The sequence below is a fragment of the Sapajus apella genome, unplaced genomic scaffold (genome assembly GCF_009761245.1).
Source record: "Sapajus apella isolate SASKATOON/1434 unplaced genomic scaffold, GSC_monkey_1.0 scaffold56, whole genome shotgun sequence".
NCBI classification, from domain to species: domain Eukaryota; kingdom Metazoa; phylum Chordata; class Mammalia; order Primates; family Cebidae; genus Sapajus; species Sapajus apella.
The window spans coordinates 1787531-1799922 of NW_022436996.1; positions in this window are offsets into that span (position 1 = coordinate 1787531).

Sequence of the window (12392 nt, forward strand, 5' to 3'; positions counted from 1 at the left end):
TATCCTGGCCAACATGATGAAACCCTGTTTGTACTAAAAATACAAAAACTAGCTGATCCTGGTGGCGTCCGCCTATGGTCCCAGCTACTCCAGAGGCTGAGGCAGGAGAACCGCCTGAACCCGGGAGGCAGAGGTTGCAGTGAGCCGATATCGCACCATGGACTCCAGCCTGCCAAAAAAAAAAAAAAAAAAAAAAAAAAAGGGAGCAAAACTGTCTCAAAACTAAAAACTACCAGACGTGGTGGCTCATGCCTATAGTCCCAGCACTTAGGGAGACTGAGGCAGGCAAATGGCAAGGTTAGGAGATGGAGACTATCCTGGCCAACATGATGAAACCCTGTTTGTACTAAAAATACAAAAACTAGCTGATCCTGGTGGCGTCCGCCTATGGTCCCAGCTACTCCAGAGGCTGAGGCAGGAGAACCGCCTGAACCCGGGAGGCAGAGGTTGCAGTGAGCCGATATCGCACCATGGACTCCAGCCTGGCCAGGGAGCAAGACTCCGTCTCAAGAAAAAAAAAAGAAACGAAAAACAAAAATAAAAAATAAAAAGACAGTGAGAGGACCAGGTACGGTGGCGCATGCCTGTAATCCCTGCACTTCGGAAGTCAGATAGGAATTTGAGACCAGCCTGGGCAACATGGTGAAACCCCATCTCTATAAAAAATAAACTGTAGTCCCAGCTACTTAGGAGGCTGAGGCAGGAGGATCATTTCAGCCTGGGGAGATTGAGGCTGCAGTGAGCCACGATCAAGCCACTGCACTCCAGCCTGGACAACAGAGTGAAACCCTGTATCAAAAAATAAAATGAGCCGGGCGCGGTGGCTCACGCCTGTAATCCTAGCAGTTTGGGAGGCTGAGGTGGGTGGATCACCTGAGGTCAGGAGTTCAAGACCAGCCTGGCCATCATGGTGAAACCCCATCTTTAAGAAATAAATAAATAGGGCCAGGCGCGGTGGCTCACGCCTGTAATCCCACCACTTTGGGAGGCCGAGGTGGGTGGATCACGAGGTCAAGAGATCGAGACCATCCTGGTCAACATGGTGAAACCCCGTCTCTACTAAAAATACAAAAATTAGCTGGGCATGGTGGCGCGTGCCTGTAATCCCAGCTGCTCAGGAGGTTGAGGCAGGAGAATTGCCTGAACCCAGGAGGGCGGAGGTTGCGGTGAGCCGAGATCGTGCCATTGCACTCCAGCCTGGGTAACAAGAGTGAAACTCCGTCTCAAAAAAATAAATAAATAAATAAATAAATAAAATGAGATAAATAAAACGGAGCCGGGTGCAGTGGCTCACACCTGTAATCCCAGCACTTTGGGAGGCTGAGGCAGGCATATCACCAGGTCAGGAGTTCAAGCCCAGCCTGACCAATATGATGAAACCCCATCTCTACTAAAAATATAAAAATTCAGCTGGGTGCAGTGGCTCCCACCTGTAATCCCAGCACTTTGGGAGGCCAAGGCAGGTGGATCACCTGAGGTCAGGAGTTTGAGACCAGCCTGGCCAATATGGTGAAACCCCGTCTCTACTAAAAGTACAAAACATAGCCAAGTGTGATGGCAGGTGCCTGTAATCCCAGCTACTCGGGAGGCCGAGGCAGGAGAATTGCTTGAACCCAGGAGATGGAGGTTGCAATGAGTCGAGATTATGCCATTGCACTCCAGTCTGGGTGACAAGAGTGAGACTCTGTCTCAGAAAGAAAAAGAAAAAAAAAAATACAAAAATTAGCCAGGTGTGGTGACACACACCTGTAAGTCCAGCTACTCTGGAAGCTGAGGCAGGAGAATTGCTTCAACCTGGGAGACAGGTTGCAGTGAGCCAAGATTATGCCACCGCACTCCAGCCTGGGCAACAGAGTGAGACCCCATCTCAAAAAAAAAAAAAAATTGGGGGAGTGAGAGCTGGGAAAGGTTCATAAGTAAAGTTCGGTAACCTCAGGGCCGGGTGCAGTGGCTCTTGCCTGTAATCCCAGCACTTTGGGAGGCCAAGGCGAGTGGATCATGAGGTCAGGAGATCAAGAACATCCTGGCCAACTGGTGAAACCCTGTCTCTACTAAAGATACAAAAATTACACGCCTGTAATCCAAGCACTTTGGACGCCAAGGCGGGTGGATCACCTGAGATCGGGAGTTCAAGACCAGCCTGACCAACATGGTGAAACCCCATCTTAAAAAAAAAAAAAAGGCCGGGCGCGATGGCTCAAGCCTGTAATCCCAGCACTGTGGGAGGCCGAGGCGGGTGGATCACGAGGTGAAGAGATCGAGACCATCCTGGTCAACATGGTGAAACCCCGTCTCTACTAAAAATACAAAACATTAGCTGGGCATGGTGGCGCGTGCCTGTAATCCCAGCGACTCAGGAGGCTGGGGCAGGAGAATTGACTGAACCCAGGAGGCGGAGGTTGCGGTGAGCCGAGATCGCGCCATTGCACTCCAGCCTGGGTAACAAGAGCGAAACTCCGTCTCAAAAAAAAAAAAATGCTGAAACCGTATTTGGTCAAAGTTAAAAAATAAAAAGAAAAAAGAAAAAAAAAGATACAAAAATTAGATGGGCGTGGTGGTGCATGCCTGTAATCCCAGATACTCAGGAGGCTGAGGCAGGAGAATCGCTTGAACCAGGGAGGTTGCAGTGAACAGAGATCACCTCATTGCACTCCAGCCTGGGAGACAGAGCAAGACTCCATCTCAAAAAAAAGAAAAAAAAAAGTTTTGTGACCTCTGAAAGAGTAACTACTGCAGGAAACAGCTGTTCAGTGCTTTGTGGGGAGGCCAAGTGGCAGCTGGAAACATCTGTCAGAACAGACAAGGGAAGCCGGACAGCCAGGGAGGGAACGGCAGGGGAAGGTGTGGGTTTATCTGGTTTGGTTTTGTTGTTGGCTTCTGTTTGGCCGTTACCTCAGAGACGCTCACTCACTTTTCTAATCAGAGAGCCTGCTGGAAAGAGCCAGGAACTTCAGGGCCGGAGAGAAAGTGGGTGTTCCAGGAGCAAGGTGCAGGGGCGGGGCTCACCTTGAAGAGGGGTTCACACCCTTTCCCTCAGCACAGCCCGGAGACTGGGGAGGCGGAGACAGAGCCAGGCAGAAGTGGGACCAGCCTCAAGAAAGGACAGGCCAGCCTGAAGGCAGGGTGCAGTGGGTCACACCTATAATCCCACCACCTTAGGAGGCCGAGGTGGGCGGATCATGAGGTCAAGAGTTCGAGACCAGTGTGGCCAACATGGTAAAACCCTGTCTCTACTAAAAATCCAAAATTAGCTGGGTATGGTAGTGTGGGCCTATAATCCCAGCTACTCGGGAGGCTGAGGCAGGAGAACTGCTTGAACCCAGGAGGTGGAGGTTGCAGTGAGCTGAGATCACACAGTTGCACTCCCAGCCTGGGCAACAAGAGTGAAACTCTGTCAGAAAGAAAGAAAGAGAAAGAGGGAGGGAGGGAGGGGGAGGGAGGAGAACATGGATGGATGGATTTGGGGTGATGGCTCGCAGGGAGGGAGGGAGGGAGGAGAACATGGATGGATTTGGGGTGATGGCTCACAGGGAGGGAGGGTGAGGGAGGGGAACATGGATGGATGGATTTGGGGTGATGGCTCGCAGGGAGCCTCTGGTGTTGAGGTCAGCCGAAGCGTTCAAGGCCAAAGTGGAGTGAGGTGCTTCCTGGGCCAGCAAGCGCAAAGGCTGCAAAGGCTGCAGAGCTGCACTGCTCCCGGGCGAGGGAGGAAGGCCCAGTGCTGACGGGGGCCAGACTGGAGGCTGAGGAGTGACCACAGGGACGAGAGGCATGGTTCCCTGTGGCGCCCACATCCCCCGATGCCCAGTAAAACTTTAGGGCTTATGACTCAGTGACTTTACCCACATCAACAAGCCTCAGTTTCCCTGTCTGTAAAACAGGAAGAAGGTTACGAACTGATGGGTACTATACTGGTGTCAGAAATAAACAGGGCAGGGCATGAGAATGTGGTATTTGACACACATATTTATTTCATGTTTCTCTAGTGAAATCCCTGTGCTCAAACCCTCTGAGGAAAGTATGTAAATCCAGACTGTCAGAGAATATTTAAGATTTGATTACCTTTGAAGAATCCTACTACAAGTGCTTTACTTGTTAGGTTTCCTGCCATCAAAATAAATTGCCCACTGTTCATTTTAGAAATGTTAGCTTCAGCTGGGCGCGGTGACTCACACCTGTCATCCCAGCTCTTAGGGAGCAGAAGCCAGAGGGTAGCTTGAGCCCAGCAGTTCAAGACCTGCCTGGGCAACTTAGTGAGATCCCATTCTCCACAAAAAGGAAAAAAAAAGACAAAAAAAAAAATAGAAATGTTAGCTTAAAGAGGAGAAATATTACCTTATTCCTGATAATTCAACACACTAAACAGGAACTTTCCCATACCTGTAATCCCAGTACTTTGGAAAACTGAAGTTGGAGGATTAGTTGAGGCCAGGAGTAATGAATTTCCACTGTATTACAGAATTACTCACGTAGATTCTTAGGAATCATTTCATCTTATCATGGCACTGCACTCCAGCCTGGGCAGAGGGCAAGACTCCCTCTCAAGGAAAAAAAAGGAATCTTTTTTTTTTTTTCCTTATCATCTTTATCTTGTCATCATCAAGATATATTACTAAGTAGGAAAAAAAAAGGCAGGGTTTAGGACATTGGAACAGTGTGTATAGTAAAGAGAGAGAGAAAAAGAACATGCATTTGTATAAGAAACTCTGCAATTACATTTAATACATTGGGGTTTGGGTCAGAAAATAGAAGAGGGGGCAAGGGTAAAATGATATTATTCATTGAACCCTTTTTCTATATTGAGTTTTAAATGATGTGACTATATTGCCTATTAAACTTATATATACACATACTTATATATACTATATATACACATATACACATATATTTTTTTTATTTTTGGGGGGATGCAGTCCTGTTCTATCGCCCAGGCAGGAAGGAGGAGGCGTGATGTCAGCTCATTGCAACCTCTGCCTCCTGGGTTCAAGCGGGTGTAAGCGATACTCCTACTTCTGTCTCCCAAATACCTGGGATTATAAACATGCACCACCAGCCCGGCAATTTTTTTTCTTTTTTTTTTTTGAGATGAAGTTTTGTTCTTGTTGCCTAGGCTGGAGTGCAATGCCGAGTAGCTGGATTACAGCATGGACGACCATGCCCAACTAATTTGGTATTTTTAGTAGAGACCAGGTTTCTCCATGTTCGTTGGCCTGGTCGCCAACTTCTGACCTCCAGTGATCCACCCTCCTCACCAAAGTGCTGGGATTACAGGCATGAGCCACCGCACCTGACCAATTTTTGTATTTTTAGAGAGGTGGGGTTAAGCCATATTGGTCAGGCTGGTCTCAAACTCCTGACATCAAGTGATCCACCTGCCTCAGCCTCCCAAAGTACTGGAATTACAGGCGTGATTCGTACCCAGCCCATTCTACATTCTTATAACTTTTCTTTAGCTTTAAAATTGTTTTTAGGCTGGCACAGTGGTTCACACCTATAATCTCAGTAGTCTGGGAGGCCGAGGTAGGCGGATCAATTGAGGTCAGGAGTTCGAGACCAGCCTAGCTAACGTGGCAAAACCCTGTCTCTACTAAAAATACAAAAATTAGCCAAGCGTGGTAGTGCACACCTGTAATCCCAGCTACTCAGGAGGCTGAGGCAGGAGAACTGCTTGAACCCAGGGGTGAAGGTTGCAGTGAACGGAGGTCACACCACTGCACTCCAGCCTGGGCAACAGAGTGAGACTCCATCTCAAAACAAACAAACAAAAAAAACAACAACTTTTTTTTTAAGTTGCAGAGGTGGGGGTGGGCAGAAGAGCAGAAAACTGTGAGAGGGTTAGTCCTGAGAAGCAGAGTAAATGCAGGCAGAGAAGAGAACTGAAACTTTCTTTCCTTTTGTTTTTTTAGTTTTTTTGGAGACGGAGTGTCCCTGTCACCCAGGCTGGAGCGCAATGGCACTGGGTGCCATCTTGGCTCACTGCAACCTCCACCTTCCAGGTTCAAGGGACTCTCCTGCCTCAGCCTGCCGAGTAGCTGGGACTACAGCCATGTGCCACCACTCCTGGCTAATTTTTTGTATCTTTAGTAGAGATGGGGTTTCCACCATGTTGGCCAGGCTGGTCTCGAACTCTTGACCTCATGATCTGCCCACCTCAGGCTTCCAAAGTGCTGGAATTACAGGCGTGAGCCACCGTGCCCGGCCACGAATAGGATTTTTCACACATTGTCCTTTATACTTCTTGTTTAAGACTCATGCCTTGGGAATGTATTCAGGTATAGAATAAATAGACCAAGGGGAGATTTGGAGTAGAAAGGATGAGAGAGAAGCACCTGGCGCTGCGTCTGGCACTGGCCAGCACTACCCGAAGGCTGGCTGTTGGTGGAGACAGGTCCCGACTTCGGCAGGAGAGACCACTGTGTCTGCGCGGCCGTGAAAGTGGGTCAGGCTGGGCTTTCCCTGGCGCCTGACCAGCAGCTTCACACCGCCTCAGGACATGGAGTCAGGGTAAGTCAGGCTTTTCTGCACATGAGATGAGCCATGAGTTTTGTTTCTCAGCCTTGCATCCTCTGATTTCTGCACAGATGGGCAGGTCTCACTTGAGCAGGGGAATTAGTTACAAAACAGCACTTCAACAAATTCAGCTAATGTGGAAATGTCTGGCTCCCATACATCGACTACACCCGTTCCATGTAAACTCCCTGTGGCAGTAAGCTCCTCATCCCTCCCTCCAGGAAAAGTGTGAGCTCTTGACAATAAGTAAACACAGAGTCTGTGTCCCAGGAGGAATCCACAGGAGGGTGTTTCTATGCGTGGAAGACCTGCACATCATTAGAGAGAAAATAATACCAATTATGGATGATATTAACAGATCAAGTCACAAATTGATTTCCTGCTAGCTCTGCAAAGTCTTCTATATTCTCCATATATCATTCAGCATTACTTTAGAATAGCTGTGAAAAGAAGCTACATAGTGGATCTAGAAACAAAAGAACAAGTTTGATGCCAAAAATTACATGTAGGTTCTTTTTTTTTTTTTTGAGACGGAGTCTCACTCTGTCTCCCAGGCTGGAGTGCAGTGGCACGATCTCGGCTCATTGCAACCTCCACCTCCTGGGTTCAAGTAACTCTCCTGCCTCAACCTCCCGAGAAGCTGGGATTACAGGCGCCCACCACACCCACTCCACTAATTTTTGTATTTTTAGTAGAGATGGGGTTTCATCATATTGGCCAGGCTGGTCTTGACCTACTGACCTCAGGTGATCTGCCCCTCAACCTCCCAAAGTGCTGAGATTACAGGGGTGAGCCACTGAGCCCGGCCACTTTTTATTTTATTTTGTTTTATTGAGACAGAGTCTCAGTCTGTCGCCCAGGCTGGAGTGCAGTGGCGCAATCTTGGCTCACTGTAACCTCCACCTCCCCGGTTCAAGGGATTCTCATGCCTCAGCTTCCCAAGTAGCTGGGATTATAGATGTGCACCACCACACTGGGCTAATTTTGTATTTTTAGTAGAGACGGGGTTTAGCCATGGTGGCCAGGCTGGTCTCGAACTCCTCACCTCAAGTGATCCACCCACCTTGGCCTCCCAAAGTGCTGGGATTACAGGTGTGAGCCACCTCGCAGGGCCCCAGTTGGTTTTTTTTCCTTTCCTTTTTTTTTTTTTTTTTAAAAGATGGAGTTTCACCATATTGGTCAGGCTGGTCTCGAACTCCTGACCTCAGGTGATCCGCCCACCTCAGCCTCCCAAAGTGCTGGGATTACAGGTGTAAGCCACCACGCCTGGCTTCCCAGGTGCTTTTTACTGATCCCTTTATGGCTGACTGATACCATGGCAGTCACATCACCACTAGGTTCATTTAAATGGCACAAATATCCAGGAGTGGTTTGGAGATTTAGTTTGTTTTGCTAAGCAGCTGATCTGCATGCTCTTTGCAGCTGCAGGGGTACTCTCAGCAGCTGCTCAATAAATAAGTTTTCAGTAATGAATCCCAGGGTTCCAGCAGATGCCTTCCAGAGCCTCTGAAGCAAGGACCGAAGAGGCCACCTTCGGATGAGATGAAACACTAACCTCAGGCGTGGTGAGGCTCGTCACCCTGTCACCATGCACCCTTCAGAACAGGGTTCACTCCTTCAGCCCAACATAGTGAAACCCTGTCTCTTCTGAAAATACAGAAATTAGCTGGGCGTGGTGGCGCACACCTGTAATTAGCATTCTGGGAGGCTGAGGTGAGTGGATCACCTGGGGTCAGGATTTCAAGACCAGCCTGGCTAACATGGCCAAAATCTGTCTCTACTAAAAATACAACACTTAGCCAGGTGTGGCGGCGTGCACCTGTAATCCCAAGTACTCAGGAGGCTGAGGCAGGAATATCAGTCTCTTGAACCTGGGAGGTAGAGGTTGCAGTGAGCCGAGAGCATGCTACTGCGTTCCAGCCTGGGCCACAGAGACTTCATCTCAAACAAAACAAAACAGAACATGCCTCATCTCGTTCCGCAACCCCCAAGGAAGAACCAGAAGTAAAGTCTTTCCTTTGTTGAGACAGGGTCTCACGCTGCCAGGCTAGGGTGCAGTGGCATGACCACAGCTCACTGTAGCCTTGACCTCCCAGGCTCAAGCAATCCTCCCACCTCAACCACCCAAAATGTTGGGATTACAAGCGTGAGCCACTGCACCTAGCAAGAAAATCTTAAAATCAGACTGAAAGGCTGTCTCTCCCCAAGCCACCCGCACCCCAGGCCACATGAATCAGCCTAACATTGAACAGCTGAAGTTCTGGATTGTTGGTCAGGCTCTGCAGTCTACGCCCTGGGGCAAATTGACCTGGTCTGCTTTGAATGAATGCTAACAGACAGGGAACAGGAAATCCAATGATCAGTAAAAATAGTCATTGGCATCTCTGCCTCCACCGACCGCCATTGCCCACACGGGACCCTTTATGTGTTTCTTCCCGGAGAGCTCTGGCGCTCCGGGAACCTGCCCTTGGTGGCCCTTCACCGGGGACATACACACTGACTTCTGATGTTCACAGCGATTGCTTCACTGGATTTTTTTTTCTGCTTGCTGGGCTTCTCGAGTTAGTACTTCTTCATAACTACAGTTTGTCCACCCTCCTCCAACCGCAAGGCTCCCCAGAGCACCATGCGTCCCGCGTTTCTGTTACCATATGTTGTTCTCATGTTCTCGGAACGTACGGACATCGGATCTAGACATCATACAATACAATGGACACATTATAACAAAACTCAGCGTTAAGCCCTGCCTGGTCCTGGAGGGAACCTACTTAGAGCCATATTTGGTTCCGCTTCAGACCTCAACTGTGGGAATTAGTTCACTGAGGAAAGCGTTTGCTGCTGCCTCTTTAAAGTTTTAAGCATAGCTGCTGTGGTGCGCTGCCTATGGGTTAGCCCTGCTTTACAAGGAGCAGTCAAAAATTTAAATTAAAAGAAATGTTTTAAAAATTAGCCGGATATGGTGGCTCACGCCTGTAATCCCAGCACTTTGGGAGGCTGAGCTGGGCGGATTACCTGAGGTCAGGAGTTCGAGACTAGCCTGGCCAACATGGTGAAATCCCATCTCTGCTAAAAATACAAAAAGTAGCCAGGCGTGGTGGCGGACGCCTGTAATCTCAGCTACTAGGGAAGCTGAGGCAGGAGAATTGCTTGAACCCGAGAGGCGGAGACTGAAGTGAGACGGGATTGCACCACTGCATTCCAGCCTGGGTGATAGAGTGAGACTTTGTCCAGAAAAAAAAAAAAAAAACAAAGAGAAAACCTTGTTGGGCACGGTGGCACATGACTGTCGTCTCAGCCACTACTGGAGGTTAGCTTGAGTCGGGAAGGTCAAGGCTGCAGTGAGCTGAGATGGCGTCACTGTACTCTATCCTGGTGACCCAGTGAGACCCGTCTCAAAAACAAAACAAACAGAAAAAGTTCAGCTGGGGGCCGGGCACAGTGGCTCACCCTGTAATCCCAGCACTTTGGGAGGCTGAGGCGGGCAGATCACTGAGGTTGGAAGTTCAAGACCAGCCTGACCAACATGGAGAAACCTCATCTCTACTAAAAATACAAAACTAGCCAGGCATAGTGGCACATGCTTGTAATCCCAGCTCTCGGGAGGCTGAGGCAGGACAATCGCTTGAACCCCGGAGGCAGAGGTTGTGGTGAGCTGAGATCATGCCATTGCACTCCAGCCTGGGCAACAAGAGCAAAACTCCATCTCAAAAACAAGTTCAGCTGGGACCAACACTGAAGCCCCAGGAGGCTTCCAGTTAGTGTCACAGACACCAGCCCTTTCAACAGAGTAGACGCTTAAGAACTGTCATCTGATCAGGCGCGGTGGCTCACGCCCCTAATCCAAGCACTTTGGAGGCCGAGGCGGGCAGATCACCTGAGGTTGGGAGTTCAAGACCAGCCTGACCAACATGGTGAAACCCCATCTTTAAAAATAAATAAATAGCCGGGCGCGGTGGCTCACACCTGTAATCCCAGCACTTTGGGAGGCCGAGGCGGGTGGATCACGAGGTCAAGAGATCGAGACCATCCTGGTCAACATGGTGAAACCCCGTCTCTACTAAAAATACAAAACATTAGCTGGGCATGGTGGTGCGTGCCTGTAATCCCAGCTACTCAGGAGGCTGAGGCAGGAGAATTGCCTGAACCCAGGAGGCGGAGGTTGCGGTGAGCCGAGATCGCGCCATTGCACTCCAGCCTGGGTAACAAGAGCGAAACTCCGTCTCAAAAAATAAATAAATAAATAAATAAATAAATAAAATTTACAAAAATAAAAAGAACTGTTGTCTGCCCTAGAAATACATTGAATCTGTGTTAGTGCTTCAAATTCAGATTTAATAAAATATTTACTGTTTTCAAATGATTGTAAGTTTCATTTAAATTATAATCAATTAATTGAATTGAAATAATACTTTCATTTGTATATATTTTTTAAAATATTTTTTTACACACAGTCTCACTATGTTGCCCAGGCTAGAATGCAGTGGTGTGATCAAAGCTGTCTGCAGCATTGCTCTCCCCAGCTCCAGTGATCCTCCAACCTCAGTTTCCTTGCTCTCCCCAGCTCCGGTGATCCTCCAACCTCAGTTTCCTTGCTCTCCCCAGCTCCGGTGATCCTCCAACCTCAGTTTCCTGAGTGGCCAGGACAACAGGCCCGTGCCATGCCAGACTAATTTTTTTTTTCTGAGATGGAATCTCATTCTGTTGCCCAGGCTGCAGTACAGTGGCATGATCTTGGCTCCCTGCAACCTCTGCCTCCCGGATTCAAGCAATTTTCCTGCCTCAGCCTCCCTAGTAGCTGAGATTACAGGCGCACACCACCATGCACGGCCAATTTTTGTATTTTTAAAGAGATGGGATTTTGCCATGTTGGCCAGGCTGGTCTTGAACTCCTGACCTCAGGTTATCCACCCGCCTCATCCTCCCAAAGTGCTGGGATTTACAGGCGTCAGCCACCATACCTGGCCTAAATTTTTATATTTTTAGTAGAGACGGGGTTCCACCATGCTGGCCAGGGTGGTCTTGCACTCCTGACTTCAGGTGATCCACGAGCCTGGGCCTCCCAAAGTGCTGGGATTACAGACGTGAGCCACTGGCACCTGGCCAAATTTCTATTGAAGAGAGATTCCCAGCCAGGCGGGGTGGCTTATGCCTGTAATCCCAGCACTTTGGGAGGCCGATGCGGGCGGATCACAAGGTCAAGAGATCGAGACCATCCTGGCCAACATGGTGAAACCCTGTCTCTACTAAAAGTACAAAAAATTAGCCGGGCGTGGTGGCGTGCACCTGTAGTCCCAGCGACTCGGAAGGCTGAGGCAGGAGAATTGCTTGAAACCAGAAAACAGAAGTTGCAGTGAGCCGGGATCGCGCCACTGCACTCCAGCCTGGTGACAGAGCGAGACTCTGTCTCAAAAAAAAAAAAAGGGGGTACTACCTACCCTTCCGGGAACAAAGTATTTGACCAAATCATGATTTTAACACAAACTAATATATATCTGAGCTCTTAACCTTGCTAAGGGCTTTCAGTTTTATCAGTGAAAACTCAGTTGCTCATAACTGAAATCAGTTGTGTATTTCATATGTTTTACAAGTTGGCATTCACTGTGATTTCAACAATCATTCACAGTAGTAATCATAGTACAAGCATATAAGGGCTGCCATCAAAAAATGCAGGAGTTTTATTTTAAAAACTTCATTTCTGCTGGGTACAGTGGCTTATCTCTATAATCCCAGCACTTTGGGAGGCGGAGACAGGAGGATTGCTTGAGCTCAGGAATTCAAGGCCAGGTTGAGTAACATAGTGAGCCCCTATTTCTACCAAAAAATTTTTCTTTTTTTTCCCCTTTTTTTTTAATTCAGCCTCCATAGAGACTGTCAAAAAATTG